This window comes from Macaca mulatta, chromosome 16 (assembly GCF_049350105.2).
Source record: "Macaca mulatta isolate MMU2019108-1 chromosome 16, T2T-MMU8v2.0, whole genome shotgun sequence".
NCBI lineage: Eukaryota > Metazoa > Chordata > Mammalia > Primates > Cercopithecidae > Macaca > Macaca mulatta.
Window position 1 is genome coordinate 72553463 of NC_133421.1, and position 17412 is coordinate 72570874.

At 44.3% G+C, this 17412-nt stretch overlaps 1 protein-coding gene and 1 long non-coding RNA gene across 9 annotated transcripts in view; one reads left to right on the forward strand and one right to left on the reverse strand.

Annotated features, from left to right (window-relative positions):
- Positions 1-3886, forward strand: part of LOC144335859 (uncharacterized) — a 67160-nt gene extending 63274 nt beyond the window's left edge. Inside the window, exon 6 of the long non-coding RNA XR_013407055.1 lies at positions 3049-3886. This is a non-coding gene — a long non-coding RNA (uncharacterized LOC144335859). The remainder of the gene's footprint in view (positions 1-3048) is intronic.
- MARCHF10 (membrane associated ring-CH-type finger 10) overlaps positions 1-17412 on the reverse strand; it is a 270175-nt gene that overhangs the window by 66394 nt on the left and 186369 nt on the right. The window lies entirely within an intron of this gene.

Below are 17412 nucleotides of genomic sequence, written 5' to 3' on the forward strand. Positions count from 1 at the left end.
CTGTCTCTTTTTATACACAGTCTTTTTCTGAATATTTTCAAAATGACCACACTTCAAGATACTTTACCCCTAAATACTTCAGCAGGCATCTCCTATCAAAATAGACGTTCTCCTGCAATGCCACAATACCATTACTTTACCTAAGAAAACTTAATCATTCTATCATATTTTCTAATATGCAGAGCAGATTCCAACCCAATTGTTCCCAAGATGTCTTTTTGGCTATACATTTGGATGAATGATTCAGTCAAGGCACAATGTCTCCTTAGTCTTTTAATCTAGAACAATTCTCTGGTCTTTTTGGCTTTTTAATTATTTTTTTGCCATTTTGAAGAGATCCAGGCAGCTGTCTCATAGAATGTCTTACGCTCTAAATTTGATTGCTCTTCATAATACCTTTCAGTTTAATCGTTTTGGGTGTGATTATTTTATAGGTGGTGTGGTGTCCTTCTTTATAACATCCTGTCAGCAGGTGCCTGGTTAGGTTGTCCCAATATTGGTAAATGCTGTGCTTGATCTATAGGATAAGGCAGTGACCACCAGGTTTTTCCAATGTAAAGGTACAGTTTTTCCCTTTGTAATTAGCAGGTAATTTGTGGGATGATTCTTTTGGCACTGATTGAATAGCCTGTCCCTAAGCTGTATTTTACCCAATGATTTTAGCATCTTTTAATGTGCTTCGCCTATATTGATAATTACACTGGGGTAGCAAAATTGATGATTTTCTAATCCTACATTTCTTCGTTTGAGACACAGTCTTGCTCTGTCACCTAGGCTGAAGTGCAGTGGCGTAATCTCGGCTCCCTGTAACCTCTGCCCTGCAGGTTCAGTTTTTGTGCCTCAATCTTCTGAGTAGCTGGGACTACAGGTGCCCACCACCACGCCCGGCTAAGTTTTGTATTTTTAGTAGAGACAGGGTTTCACCACGTTGGGCAGGCTGGTCTTCAACTTCTGGGCTCAAGTGATCTCCCCACCTTGGCCTCCCAAAGTGCTGGGATTATAGGCAACAGCCACCATGCCCAGCCTAATTCCACACTTCTTTTACAATTATTAGCTAGTATTCTTTTCTAAAGAAGTACTTTCTTCCCCTCCCCCTTTCTCTTTTTTTCTTATTTATTTATTATCATTGGATTCTCAAGGATACGTTTTATTCAATTTTTTTTTGTTTGTCAAATTGTGCCAAAAATGGTGAATGAGAGTTCATTCAAGTTGGTTTTTAAAAAATTTTTTCAATGTTTGTTTTAGATGCAGGTGGTACATAGTCAGGTTTGATACATGGGTATACTGTATCAGGTCGTGAGCATAGTCCCCAGTAGGTAGTTTTTCAATCCACATACCCTTCCTTAGTGCACTTAGTAGTCCACAGTACCTGCTGTTCCCTTGTTTATATCCACGTGTGCTCAATATTTAGCTCCCACTTATAAGTGAGAACGTGTGGTATTTTGGTTTTTGTTCCTGCGTTAATTCCCTTAGGATTATGGCCTCTGGCTCCATCCATACTGCTGCAAAGAACATGGTTTCTTTCTTTTTTTGACTGTGTAGTACTCCATAGTGTATATGTACTACATCTTCTTTATCCAGTCCACCACTGATAGGCACCTACGTTGATTCCATGTCTTTGCTATTGTGAACAGCATGGCAATAAACATACATATGCATGTGTCTTTTTGGCATAATGATCTATTTTCCTCTGGGTATATATCCAGTAATGGGATTGTTGGGTTGAATGGAAGCTTTGTTTTAAGTAATTAGAGAAATCTCTGAACTGCTTTCCACAGTGGCTGAACTTACATTCCCAACAACAGTATGTAAGTGTTCCCTATTCTCCACAGCCTTGCCAGCATCTATTGTATTTTGACCTTTTTTTTTTCTGAGACAGAGTCTTGCTCTGTCAGGATGGAGTCCAGTGGCATGATCTTGGCTCACTGAAACCTCCGCCTGCTGAATTCAAACGATTCTCGTGCCTCAGCCTCCCGAGTAGCTGGGATTACAGGCGTGCACCACCACACCCAGCTAATTTTTGTATTTTTAGTACAGACGGGGTTTCTATGTTGGCCACGCTGGTCTCAAACTCCTCACCTCAGGTGATCCAACCTCCTTGGCCTCCCAAAGTGCTGGGAATACAGGCGTGAGCCATCGCACCTGGCCTGTATTTTGACTTTTTTTTCTTTTCTTTTTTCTTTTCTTTTTTTTTTTTTTTGAGATGGAGTCTTGCTCTGTCTCCTAGGCTAGAGTGCAGTGGCATGACCTTGGCTCACTACAACCTCCGCCTTCCAGGTTCAAGCGATTCTCCTGCCTCAGCCTCCCTAGTAGTTAGGACTACAGGTGCGTGCTGCCATGCCTGGCTAATTTTTTGTATTTTTAGTAGAGATGGGGTTTCATCGTGTTAGCCAGGATGGTCTCCATCTCCTGACCTTGTGATCCACCCGCCTCAGTCTCCCAAAGTGCTGGGATTACAGGCGTGAGTAAGCCACCACACCTGGCCTATTTTGGCTTTTTAATAATAGCCATTCTGATGGGTGTGAGATGGTATCTCATTGTAGTTTTGATTTGCCTTTCTCTGATGATTGGTGATGATGAACATTTTTTCATGTTTGTTAGCCACGTATAGAAATGCTACTGATTTTCGTACATTGTATTTCTTCTTTTAAAAATTGTCAGCCCCAGGCTGGGTGCGGTGGCTCATGCCTGTAATCCCAGCACTTTGGGAGGCCAAGGCGGGTGGATCATTTGAGGTCAGGAGTTCGAGACCAGCCTGACCAACATGTTGAGACCCCCGTCTCTACTAAAAATACAAAAATTAGCTGGGTGTGGTTGTGTGTGCCTGTAATCCCAGCTACTCAGGCAGCTGAGGCAGGAGAATCATCTGAACTAAACAGAGGCTGCCATGAGCTGAGATTGCACCACTGTACTTCAGCCTGAGCGATAGAGTGAGACTTTGTCTCCAAACAAACAAACAAACAAACAAAACAAAAAGAAGTGTCTGTTCATATCCTTAGTCCATTTTTTAATGAGGTTATTTATTTTTTGCTTGTTGATTTGTTTAAGTTCCTTACAGACTCTGGACATTAGACTATATGATCATCCCAATAGATGCAGAAAAAGGTTTCAATAGAATCCAACATCCCTTCATGATAAAAACTCTCGACAAGCTAGGCATTAAAGGAAGATGCCTCAAAATAATAAGAGCCATTTATGACAAGCTCACAACCAACATCCTACTGAATGGGCAAAAGCTGGTAGCATTTCCTTTGAGAGCTGGAACAAGACAAGGATGCCTACTCTCACTACTCCTATTCAACATAATTTTGGAAGTCCTAGCCAGGGCATTAAGGCAAAAGAAAGAAATATAAAAGGCATCCAAATAGGAAAAGAAGAAGTCAAACTATCTCTTCATTGACAATATGATTCTACACTTTAAAAACGCTAAAGACTCCACCGCAAGGCTACTAGAACTGATAAACAATTTTAGCAAAGCTTCAGGATACAAAATCAATGTACGAAAATCAGTAGCATTTCTATACATCAATAGTGCCCAGGCTGAGAGTCAAATCAAGAACACAATCCTATTTACAATAGCCACAAAGAAAATGAAATGCCTAGGAACACAGCTAACCAAGGAGGTGAAAGATCTCTACAAGGAGAACTACAAACACTGCTGAAAGAAATCAGAGACAAACAAACAGAAATGCATTCCACGTTCATAGATTGGAAGAATCAATATCATTAAAATGGCCACACTGCCCAAAACAGTTTACAGATTCAATGTTATCCCTATCAAACTACCAAGGTCATTCTTCACAGAATAAAAAAAGCTATTCTAAAATCCATATGGAACCAAAAAGGAGCTCAAATAGTCAAAGCAATACTAAGCAAAAAGAACAAAGCTGGAGACATCAAATTACCTGACTTCAAACTATACTATAAGGCTACTGTAACCAAAACAGCATGGTACTGGTACAAAAAAAGACACACAGACCAATGAAGCAGAATTGAAAACTTAAAAATAAAGCCACACATCTATGACGATCTGATCTTAGACAAGTCTAACAAAAACAAGCAGTGGGGAAAGGACTCCCTAATTCAATAAATGGTGCTAGGGTAACTGGCTAACTACAAGCAGAAGAATGAAACTAGACCCTTACCTTTCACCCTATGAAAAAAAAAAAAAAAAAAAAAAACTCAAGATGGATTAAAAATTTAAATGTAAAACCTCAAACTATAAAAATCCTAGAAGGGGCCGGGCATGGTGGCTTATGCTTGTAATGCCAGCACTTTGGGAGGCTGAGGTGGGCGGATCACAAGGTCAGGAGATCAAGACCATGCTGGCTAACACGGTGAAACCCCATCTCTACTAAAAATACAAAGAAAAAAAAAATTAGCTGGGCGTGGTGGTGGGCACCTGTGGTCCCAGCTACTCAGAGGGCTGCGGCAGGAGAATGGCGTGAACCCAGGAGGCGGAGCTTGCAGTGAGCAGAGATCGCGCCACTGTACTCCAGCCTGGGCGACAGAGCGAGACTCTGTCTCAAAAACAAAACAAAACAAGACAAGATATCCCAGAAGAAAATCTAGGAAGTACCCTTCTTGACATTGGCCTCAGCAAATAATTTTTGGCTGGGTCCCCAAAAGCGACAAAACAAGACAAAAATTGACAAGTGGGACCTAATTAAATTAAAGAGCACAGCAAAATAAACTATCAACAGAATAAACAGACCACCTACACAATATGGGAGAAAATATTTGCAAGTTGGCTTTTGATTATTTGCATACTTCTTTGCTTTCTGGTACAACAAAAAACATTATAGCCTTGCCTTGTACTTTACCTGCCTTGCACCTGGAATCAGCTGTCTTTACAACAAGTGCTGCCTCTTTCTTATTTATTATTATTATTTTTTGAGATGATATCTCACTCTTGTCACCCAGGCTGGAGTGCAGTAGCACCATCTTGGCTCACTGCAACCTCTGCCTCCTAAGTTCAAGCTATTCTCCTGCCTCAGCCTTCCAAGTAGCTGGGACCACAGGTGTGTGCCACCACGCCTGGCTAATTTTTGTATTTTTAGTAGAGACAGGGTTTCACGATGTTGGTCAGGCTGGTCTTGAACTCCTGAGCTCAGGTGATCCACCCGCCTCGGCCTCCCAAAGTGCTGGGATTACAGGCATGAGCCACTGCACCCAGCCGAAGTGCTGCTTCTTTTTAGTTGAGAATGGTGTTTAGAAACCAGTATCTGTGTGTGAGGTGTGTTCATGGTTACTATAGTGACACTGTTTCTAAGTTCTTTCAATGAAATAAATTAGAAATATGTATTTAAAAATTATGGATTCACTACAATATTTTTAATATTTAACACTATATATATATATTTTTTTCTTTTTCTTTCTTTTTTTTTTTTTGAGACAGAGTCTTGCTCTGTCACCCAGGCTGGAGTGCAATGGTGCGATCTTGGCTCACTGCAACCTCCGCCTCCTAGGTTCAAGTGATTCTCCTGACTCAGCCTCCTGCCTTGCCTGGCTGGGATTACAGGTGTGCGCCACCATGCCCGGCTAATTTTTGTATTTTTAGTAGAGACAGGGTTTCACCATTTCGGTCAGGGTGGTCTCCAACTCCTGACCTTTGATCTGCCCGCTTTGGCCTCCCAAAGTGCTGGGATTATAGGTGTGGGCCACCGGGCCCGGCCTACACTACTTTTAAAATTTAACACTACGGGTTTTTTTTCCTTTCTTTCTTTTATTTATATTTGTATCACTTTTCTCTCATATTTATCTTTGTTCCTTAATTATATTAATACATTTATTATATTATATATTAATATATTTATTTGTTTTGCCCTGCAGTAAACATGAAATAATTTCAGAATTATCATACAAATATTACTCTAAGAATAAACCTACTAAATAAAGTTTATTATTTCTTTGAAGTTCTCTTTGTCTTCAGAATTTATTCTTCATTGCATAGAGACCATCATTTTTTTTGTTGGTCATGTTGGATGATTCCAACTTTTTGCTATAATAAATAGTGCTATGAGGAATATTCCTGTATGTTTATGCATATCTTTAATTATTTATTTAGGTTCCTGAAAGTGGGAATTTACATTATTAGATTAAAAGCATCATAAAGATTTAATTTTTTTGTTCCTAAATTGTCCTCCAGAAATACTGTACCAATTTGTTTCCAGATGTATATGAGAATGTCAGTTTCCATATAACTTTTCCAACTATTATATATGTTTTAAAGTCTATCATTTTGCAAGAAGATTGTAATTAATGTATAACTTGTATGTAATTTAAATGTAATTATTATACATGCTTATATATTGCATTTATTTAAAGTGTGTTTTCTACCTATTTCTAAAAATGGTCTGAGATAACTTAGTTGAACTCAGAGAAAACAGTTAAAACTGGAATAAGGAAAGGCAGACCTAATCCAGGGTGAAAACTCTCAGAGAAGTGGATACCTGTGAGAGGGACAGGGGCAGGAATTGACTAGGAAGGGGCTTGAGGAAACTTCAAAGAGAACTTGATGGGGGTTTGGGTTACACAGATATATGCATTTGTCTAAACTCATCAAATAGTTTAGATCAAATAGTTTAAAATTTGTACAATTCACTGCAAGTAATTTTTATCTCTAAAGCAAAAACTGAAAAGACAAAATGAACAATCAGAAACACAAAAGCCATAAACAAATAGTCAACTCTAGTTAATGATGTACATGCCCAAGTATTTAGGGATGCAGAGCACTGATGTCTACAAACTACTCTGAAATGCACCAAAACACATGATGGATCAATGGATAGGATGTAATAACGCAAATAGAGCAAAATGTCAACACTTGTGGAAACTGGCTGGTAGGTATATGGATAGTCACTGTATAATTCTTCCAACTTTTCTGTATGTATGCAAGTTTTCATAGTAAAATGGTGGGGGAAAATGGAGCAGAAATATAGATACATTGATATATAGATATTACAGGGCTATGAGATGAACTAGGCACTTTGTGGGAACACTGCCAGGTTTTTTTTTTTTTTTTTTTTTAAGGCAGGGTCTCACTCTGTTGCCCAAGCTGGAGTGCAGCTCTCACTGCGGCCTCAACCTCCTGGACTCAAGCAATCCTATCTCACCCTCTTGAGTAGGTGGGACTACAGGTGCCTGCCACCACACCCAGATAATTTTCGTATTTTTAGTAAGAGATGGAGTTTCTCCATGTTGGCCAGGCTGGTCTCAAACTCCCGAGTTCAAGTCATCCTTTCACCTTAGCCTCCCAAAGTGCTGCATGAACCACCATGCCTGGCCACTAGCTTTCTCTTGTATGGTTCATAATACACATTTATTTCACTAGATTAAACATTGCTTCCTTTATGATATCATCTAGTAACAATGAGAAATCAATAATCAAAACAAGAAAGGTCAATGTAAGACAGATTTGGAAAGATACATCTTGTCTTGCCTTATCTTTGATGTTTTAGGACGAGCATATACCTCCACGGAAAAGGCAGTGTAACCATACACTGGGGATAAGGGAATGATGAGTAAAACAAAGCTCTTGCCCTTATAGATCTTACAGTCTAGGTGTGGCTGTAGATCATGTAATCAAATAATTATTAAATAAATGTAAAATTACTAGAGTCACAGATTTTTTTTTTAAAGGAAATATGAACACCCATAAGAACATGGAATGGGGGATGGAGGTGTCCTAATCTAGTTGAGGGGTGTAACTAGTGAGGTGAGAGAAACCTCCCTGTGGAAGTGACCTCAGCTGCAATCTGAGGCATGGCGAGAGGGCGTGAGTGCTGCAAGGGGAGGGAACAGCATGTGCAAAGGTGCTCTATCAGGAGTTGGCCAGGCACTTCAGAGGACACAAAGCCAGTGGGGGTGAAATGCAGAGCTCGAAGGACAGCTAGATCTTGCAGGGCCTCGTTGGTTACATCCTCAAGCTAAAAGCCACAGAATGGCATGGAGGGGTTTTTAAGTGGGCAAATAAAGTGGACTGAGCTCTACTTGTCAATATCTCTCTATTTGTGTTTTTTTTTTTTTTTTTTTTTTTTGAGACAGAGTCTCACTCTGTTGCCCAGGCTAGAGTGCAGTGGCACGATCTCAGCTCACTGCAATCTCTGCCTCCAGGGTTCCAGCAATTTTCATGCCTCAGCCTCCTGAGTAGATGGGATTACAGGCACACACCACCATGTCCAGCTAATTTCTGTATTTTTAGTAGAGATGGGGTTTCGCTATGTTGGCCAGGCTGATCTCAAACTCCTGAACTCAAGTGATCTGCCAGCCTCGGCCTCCCAAAGTGCTGGGATTACAGGCGCAAGCCACCACCCCCAGCCTGCTTGCCAATATCTCTCTACCTGTGTTATAGAAAATGGGATCTGGGGGCAGGAGTGTGAGTGTGAAGACTGGTTAGGAGTCCACTGCAGTAACTCAACAAGATGGTGGCAGAGAAGATGATACAGATGGATTCAAAGGTATTGAGGAAGTAAAATGGAAAGGACTTGGTGATGAATTCAGTCCAGGAGGAGATGGAGAGAAAATGTCCAATTCTGATGCATAATGTGGTTCGGCTGTGTCCCCACCCAAATCTCATCTTGCATTGTAGCTCCCACAATTCCCATGTGTCATGGGAGGGACCCAGTGGCAGGCACTTGAATCATGGGGGCGGATCCTTCCTGTGTTGTTCTTGTGATAGTGAATAAGTCTCATGAGATCTGATGGTTTTATAAAGGGGAGTTTCCCTGCACAAGTTCTTTGTCTGTTGCCATGTAAGAAGTGCCTTTCGCCTTCTGCCATGATTGTGAGGCCTCCCCAACCATGTGGAACCGTGAGTCCATTAAACCTCTTTTTCTTTATACATTACCCAATCTTGGGTATGTCTTTATCAGCAATGTGAAAATGGACTAATTACAATGCACAAAAGGAAGCAGGAAGGGCCACACTTGGACCTCTAGCATGGGCCTGTTGGGCTTGGGGTGTCTTTTGAAATGCCTGAGGGAGGGAGTGAGTAAACAGCCGGATATTCTGATTTGGGGATCAAAGTGAAGTTTGGGTGGGAAATGTAGGCCTGGGAGTCATTGGCAGTTGACATCTTGACTTTGGCTGCTAAAATGTTCAAGAAGGAGAGTTTCCTGGGGGCAGGGCATTCACTTGCATGGGAAAAAAATTACATCTTTATTTTCTCTAACCTCTAATGAAATCTAAGCATATTTTTCATCTATGAATGCAGGCAACAAGCCACAGCAGGATTAGCAGGACCTGTGATTTTTGTCACCATTAGAAATCACAGATATATTCACATCTCATTAAATTTGTTGCAGATGTCTCAAAATACCCTTTATGCCCATCGCTTGTCATTTAATGTGCTAATAAAGAAGCATGTATATTACTGAATCACAACTTTCTAAAAATATTTTGATGACTATTTCAATAAAAGTGGGTTCCTTTGAAAGCTCGTGTATCTCATTTTATGTTTTTGAAAATATTATTCTGAGAAGGGGATCTAGGGAGTTTACCATCCAGCCAAAGAGGTTTGCAGCACAAAAATGGGATAAAACACCAAAGAAGAGAAGAGAGCCCATCCTCGAGGAATCCCAGGGTTCAGAGCCTGGGTGGAGGAGGATGAGAAGTGGAGAATGAGAAACCGCCCCTGGAGACAAGGGGAAACCAGGAGGAGCAGGCGGCTTTGCAGAAACTCAGAACGTCCAGGAGGGGCCGGTGGCCAAGTGAATGCACATGAGGTCAAGCACGGTGAGGACAGAAAGAGACCCGCTGCGTGCAGAGACGGGGAAGTCATTTGCTGAAGAGCCATTTCTGTGGAATGATGAGCATGGAAGCCAGATTGGAGTGGGCTGAGGAGTGAGTAGGAGGTGGGGAAATGGAGTCAGTCAGTGTAAATAATTCTTTCGAGAACTTTGGCTGTGAAGGGGAAGAAATAAGTGGAGGGGAATGTGGGATAAGGAAGGGCTGTTCTGTTCTCTTTTTTTTGCCGAGAGATCTCAGATCATGATTAAATGCGGATGGGAAGGCTCTGGCACAGAGCAGGGGATCCAGGTGGGAAAGGGATGAGCCCCAGGCTCACGTGCAAGGCAAGGTGCAGGATCCCAGGCACAGGTGGAGAGGGCGGTGATGGTGGGAGACAGGGGCTGGAGTAACAGTAAGCTGAGGAAGTTTCCAGCTGAGGGACACTGTGGCGTGAGGTGGAAGAGAGGAGGGCGTGAAGATTAGGGAGAAGGAAGACGGTTTGAGGAGGAAGACAGCGTTGACCAGAGAAGCGGGGCAGCACTGAGGAATTCCAGAGGCTGTGGCCTTTCAGCGGCACCATTTTTGAAAGTTGAATGACTTTTCTGCAGCAGTGGCCGGTGGCTTGGATGTGAGGCAGGAGACGATGGATGGGTGGGATTTCACCAGACAGGTGTAAAAGAAGACAAAAGGACAAGAGAATTATTAAAAGGGTCAAGCACAGGACCTAGGCTGTGTAGGCAGGACACGTCAGTGCGGAGGGGACAATCACAGGGCAAAGAAAGAGGAATCTATGGGCGAGAGGTTCCCCAGAGGTCAAGGAACTGTCACTGTGGAAATGGTTAAACAGCAGAGCCGGAAGGTCTGGAGACTTGTGATGATCCAGCGATTTTGGAGATGAAATTCTTTTGGGTGATGATGCCGCCTGGGATGTGCTATTGGGGATGGGGGTGGCAGAGTGGGACGGAGGAGGCACTTGAGGAACTTGGGATCTGAGATGCCAGGATGTGCCTGGCTTAGCCTGGAGGATGCTGGAGTCAAGGATTGTGGCGGAAGATCAGGAGATGTGGCGGGGACAGAGACTGAACTGTCTGCCAAAGTCTGCACTTCCAGGGGACTAACAGTGGCAGGAATGACGAGGGGGAGAGGACGGTAGAATGAAACAGCACAAGCCTCAGTGGACGGTGTTTCCAGTGGAGCCTGGTGGGCAGTGGTCTGGAGCAGCACTGTGAGTAGGACAGCCTCAGGGAAAAGCCAACTTCACTGTGGCAGGGAGGGAGGGAGCTCTGAGAAGCGGTCTGAGGTACATTTCCTGTGCTGCAGGGAGGCTGCCCTGCTCACCACTTCCCAGACCTGCCGCCCCTCCGTGACTCAGGGTCTTCCTTCCTCCTGTAACATCCTCCCTACCACAGCTCCCAGCCCCACCCCCAGATTCCCAAATCTTGTCCGTGACTTCAGATCCAGGTTAAAAATCTGCATCCTCAAAGGTCAGGCGCAGTGGCTTACACCTGTAATCCCAGCACTTTGGAAGGCCGAGGTGGGTGGATCACGAGATCAGGAGTTTGAGACCAGCCTGGCCAAGATGCTGAAATCCTGTCTCTACTAAAAATACAAAAATTAGCCGGGCGTGGTAGCATGTGCCTGTAATCCCAGCTACTGGGGAGCCTGAGGCAAGAAAATCACTTGAACCTGGGAGGTGGAGGTTGCAGTGAGCTGAGATCACACCACTGTACTCTAGCCTGGGCAACAGAGCAGAACTCCATCTCTAAAACAAACAAACAAACAAACAAAAACTGCATCCTCTATGGAGCTTTCCCAGGTGTCCCCCTGGCCTTTTGTTTTTTGTTTTGTTTTTTTTTTTTTTTTTGAGATGAAGGCTTGCTCTTTAGCCCAGGTGAGAGTGCAATGGTGCAATCTCTGCTCACTGCAACCTCTGCCTCTTGGGTTCAGGTGATTCTCCTGCTTCAGCCTCCCGAGTAGCTGGGATTATAGGCACCTGCCACCACACCCAGCTTATTTTTGTATTTTTAGTAGAGATGGGGTTTCACCACGTTGCCCAGGCTGATCTTGAACTCCTGACCTCAGATGATCAGCCCACCTGGGCCTCCCAAAGTGCTGGGATTACAGGCATGAGCCCAGTCCCCATAGCCTTTTTATTATGCTCAGCAGGCACTGTTCTGAACTACAGACATGTGTATAATGCCTTAGTTTACCAACACTGTCAGCCACCTGAGGGAGGGGGCGTGGCTTGCTCATTACCATCCCCATGGTACCCAACACGGTGTCTTGTACACAAGTGACTTTAGTTTATTTATTTATTTAGAGACAGGATCTCATTGTGTCTCCCAAGCTGAAGTGCAATGGTGTGATCAAAGCTCACTGCAGCCTTGAACTCCCACCTCAACCTTCCAAGTACCTGGAATTACAGGCTAATTTTTAAATTTTCTGTAGATAGGAGATCTTGCTATGTTGCCCAGGCTGGTCTTGAACTCCTGGGCTCAAGTGATCCTCCCAACTTAGCCTCCCAAAGTGCTGGGATTACAGGCATGAGTCACTGCACTGGCCCTTAAATGATTTTTAATAAGTACTTTGGTTTTAAAAACTGGAAACATTTTTCAAAATAGAGAATTTAAAGAAAATGTAGTAAACAAACACATAGCGCTACTTACAAAGGAAAAAAAGACATTTTACTATAATCTCCTCTCACACAATGTCTGAGCTGCTAAGATCAATCAACACAGGGAACCCTTTGGGTCAGAGGTCACCAATTCTCCGCACCAACAATTCACAGAGCTGGGATAACATTTGGTGCTTGTGTCAACCCGGCCACATGGCAGGATCACTCTGGTGCAAGGATGAGGCTGTCGTGCTTATCTGTCGAAAAAGGCAGGACAACTTTCTGGAAGCATTCGCAATTCAAACGGACAGTTCTCCCATTTTAATGTCGTGCCCTATTTTAAAATTACCTAGAGGAACTCAGACAAAGCATAGAAATAAAGGAGAAATGAAGTGCTGCTGGCTTTGCCCAAGATAGTTAGTACTTGCTTGCTCCATTAATGCTGAAGATCTCCAGCACCCTGGTCTGCCTACAGAGGGGTTTGCACACCAGTATTCCAATTACTCTATACCCTAATCATAAAAGAAATAGCCAGTTCAGTCTGGTGAGTTATCTGCCAGAATATTCATCCACAACAAGATGACCTCCCTTATAATGTACAAGTGAGTCCTGGGTCAACGTCGGGCTGTTCTGAGTTTCCTCGGTTTCCTCAGAGCTGCAACCCCGCCGTTCTTATGCCTTTGCATCCTTGCCTACCTGTGACCAAAGGAACTTGGTGTTTTAAAGAAGCCATCTGTCCCTCTGTAGAGTGGTATGCCAGGAAAAGAATGTTCTGTTTAGCTGGCTACTTTGGTCACCACTTGTTCCAGGGTTTCAAAAGGGTCTGATCATAACGGACTAATCTTCTAGCCCAAATGGCCACTGCAGATTGGCAGCCTTACCAAACCATTCTCCTGTCAATCACTTCAAACCAGGTCAGGAAGCATTCTCCACTCCAAGTCATATTATCCCCTTTCTTCTCTTGCCCAGGGTAAGGATCCCTATTCTGGTGGTTACGGTGATATGGTTATGACTTTTGATAGGTGCACATTCCTAAAACATTCTTGCAACCAAGGTGAGAGGTGGGGCTCAGACACTGGACCAAATTGAGGACTAGTTAGAACTGGGATGGGCCGGAAGCAGCTTTCCATAAGACATGGCCACCAATGTGCCATGTCAGTTTACCATTGCCATGGCAACACCTGGGCATTACCATGCCTTTCCATGGCAATGACCTAACGACCCAGAAGTTACTACCCTTTTCCTAGAAATTTCTGCACAATCGGTTCCTTAATCTGCATGCTATTAAAAGTAGGTATAGCCTGAGCGAGGCGGCTCATGCCTGTAATCCTAGCACTTTGGGAGGCTGAGGTGGGCTGATCACCTGAGTTCAGGAGTTTGAGACCAGCCTGGGCAACATGGTGAAACCCCATCTCTACTAAAAATACAAAAAATTAGCCAGGCATGGTGGTGGGTGCCTGTAATCCCAGATATTTGGGAAGCTGAGGCACAAGAATCACTTGAACCTGAATCGCTTGCAGTGAGCCGAGATCCTGCCACTGCACTCCAGCCGGGCGACAAAGTCAGACTCCATCTCAAAAAAAAAAAAAAAAAAAAAAAAAAAAAGTAGGTATAAATATGACTTCAGATCAGCCCTGAGCTGCCACTCTGGGCACACTGCTGATGGGGCAGTCCGGCTCCACACGGAGCAGCCCCTCTGCCGCTGCTGTGCACCGCCACTTCAATCAAAATTGCAGTCTACCACCACCGGCTCACCCTCGAACACTTTCCTGGGCAAAGCCAACAGCCCTCCCGGGCTAAGTCTGAAGGCTGGGGCTCACCAGCCCTGTGTCACAACTGTTTGTTACCAAACATGCACTGGGCTCCTACTATGTGCTAGGCATTGGAAATATAACCACAAACAGAGCCTCCTCTTTTGACTAGCTCCCAGCCTAAGGGAGGAGGCAGACAGAAAGATGTACCCCATGGTGGGCATGAGCCCAGAGGATGTTCTAAGAATACAAAGAAAGGATGAGCAAAACCACTCGACCCCCAGGAGAAGCTCCAGAAACTTTTCTCAGAGGAGGTGTCCTCAGAGTTGAGGGTGCAAAGAGGCTGGTCAGATGAGCCTAGGAGGTATGCAGGGGTCAGGCATACGAGGGCCTTGGGTACCTTGCAAAGGTGTTTGAATTTGATCCCAAAGACAATGGGAAACCACTGAAGAATGTTTAATAAAGGTGTGTTATGATCCAATTTGATCCTAGAGGGATCTATCTCTCTCTCTTCCAGCAGCCGGGAAGACTGCCTGTAAGGGGAAAGGTAAAGACAAAATCATTAGGGAAATGACAATAATCCAGACAAATAAATCCCAGCACTTTGGGAGGATGAGATGGGTGGATCACTGGAGGTCAGGAGTTCAAGACCAGCCTGGCTAATATGGTGAAACCCTGTCTTTACTAAAAATACAAAATTAGCCGGGCATCATGGCGCACGCCTGTAGTCCCAGCTACTCGGGAGGGTGAGGCACGCAAATCGCTTGAACCCAGGATCACGCCACTGCACTCCAGCCTGGGTGAGAGAACAGGACTCTGTCTCAAAAAAAAAAAAAAATTCCAGACAAGAAAAGAGAGGGCCCTACAAAGGCAGGTAAAAGTGGACAGATTTGAGGGAGAGGAGAGGAGACAGTCAGGCTTCAGTGTTTGATTGCTGGAAGTAGGAGGAGCAGCAGAAGGAAGAGAAGGCGGAGTCTAAGATAATTTCCAGGATTCTGGCTTGGGCAGAAATAAGAACTTCAGGAAGAGGAAACAATTTGAGGGGAGATGATGATGTATTCAGCACCTTGAGCCTGAGGGGCTTGTGGGACCTGCCACAGTGAACAGAGCAACAGCTAAAATGGAAAACAAGCTCAAAGGAAAATTCCCACAGATCCGCACTTGTCAAACCGTGGGCTGCACATTCTCTCTCCATGACGTGCATTTCAGGCTCCAGAGGCTGCGTGCAGAGCTGCGTTCTTACCCAGTGCACCTCGAGGGCGCAGAATCTGAGCTAGAGTCAAGAGGGCGGCTGTGAAGAACACCACGCCAGGTGTTAAGGGTGACTCACAGCCTCCCAGGGTGGGGCCCCTTGGCAGCTAGAACCAGCGTGTGCATGCGTGACCTGCCTCATCAGCACACAGGCCTGGGGCCAGAAAGAAGAGAGGCCCAACCCACAAGGAATCTGACAATGGGCAAGCAGAAGTTAGAGAAAATTAAAAGCATGACTCACGGAACACATATGCCACATCCTAAGCCGTGGCTGCTTTCATGACACTGTTAAGGGTGTCAGTGGGTTGACATTGACAGATTAATGGGAGGACGTCTCCCCAAGAGCCGTTTGAAAGAGGAGAAGCTGAAGGTTTCACGGACAGGATAGGATGAATAAATAGGGAACGAAAGGAGTCATGCAGATATACCCAGGTCATAGAAAAACACAAAATGCAAATCGAGCCAGCCTCCACGGACAGCTGAGTCACCAGAGAGCTAATATTTGCTAGGAGCTGCAGTATGCAAAGCATTGTGCTATGGACTATGCAGGGCTGGTTTCTGGGAAACAAAACCCCTTCCTGGCTCATGGGGTCCTGTTTTGTTTTTGAGCTTGACCATAATCTGGAGTTGTGCTGTGCCATGGAACTTTCTGCAGTGATGGAAGTGTCCTAGATCTGCATGGTCCAATATGGCAGCCAGGTGGCTGAGTGCGGTGGCTCACACCTGTAATCCCAGCACTTTGGGAGGCCAAGGCAGGCAGATCACCTGAGGCCAGTAGTTCAAAACCAGCCTGGCCAACACGGCGAGACCCCGTCTCTACTAAAAATACAAAAACTAGCCAGGCATGGTGGCAGGCACCTGTAATCCCAGCTATGCGGGAGGCTGAGACAGGAGAATTGCTTGAACCTGGGAGGTGCAGGTGGCAGTGAGCCAAATCTCACCATTGCACTCCAGCCTGGGCAACAGAGCGAGACTCGGTCTAAAAAAAAAAAAAAACCAAAAAACAAAAAATAATATGGCAGCCACTGACCACACATGGCTCTTGTGTGTGTAACATGTGGCTACTGCCACTAGGGATCTACATGGTTCATTTAATTTTAATTAATTTAAACTTAAAGTTTAATTGCCACATGTGCCTAGTGGCCACTGTATTGAAAGGCACAGTTTTAGACCTTTGCTGCTCTCATGCATGGCTGGACATTCTAACTTTTTAAGCCACTGCAGACTACTTGAAAAGACTTTATTTTTTATGTTAATCTCCAAAACTTGTGTGGATTCTCATGAACAAAACAATTACAGTGTTTATGTTGGGTAACAGCCTTCCTCTAGAGGTGCACCTTGCTTGCTGGTAGAGTCAAGTGACTTCATTGATGTGAAGAGCACACTGGGCCAGGCCTGGGGCACCGCCAGCTGCTTCTCGGTATCAGGTTCACTGCCTACACCTCCTTCCGATGTAACCTTGAGTCCTGGTGACCTGGAATCTAAATATTTAGCTGCTCGGTTGCCAACAGTGAAAGGACTAGAATCTTATTTTTATTAGTAGAGCAAATGGTGCACTTAAAAAACTGACAGCGATCTCTACCTTCCTTCCCAATGAAGTAAATGCAGTGAGAACGTGTCCTCAGTCCTTGAGGCTTGTGCATTTGGAATGACGTCCTTTCCAGCAAGGATACGGGATCTTGGAAAGATGAGACGGGCCCGTGATGTGTTGCTTTCTAGAAGCTTGTGGCTCACCACGTCCTGGGCCAAATAATCATTTTCATCATCTTCTATGGGGAAATTGGGGCTCCTGTCCTCTCTCTGTGAAGGTTCGTGGGGACAAAATTCCTTCCGTGCCTCTGTCAATCACAGCAAGCTCCTCTGCGCCAGCAGCTGTCTCGTGGGTGCCCAGGAAGGAGGGGCACTGCTTTCTCCTCATATCCAGAAGCCTCTTTGCTTTTTAGTCCACTAAATTACCCACTTTCTAGTGGGTTATGCAGAGCCACTATTTATTTCCCTGTTAAATTCCAATCTGATTAAACAGTTCACAGGGTTGTATGTAACTGTAAAGGGTCTAAAATTAAGTTA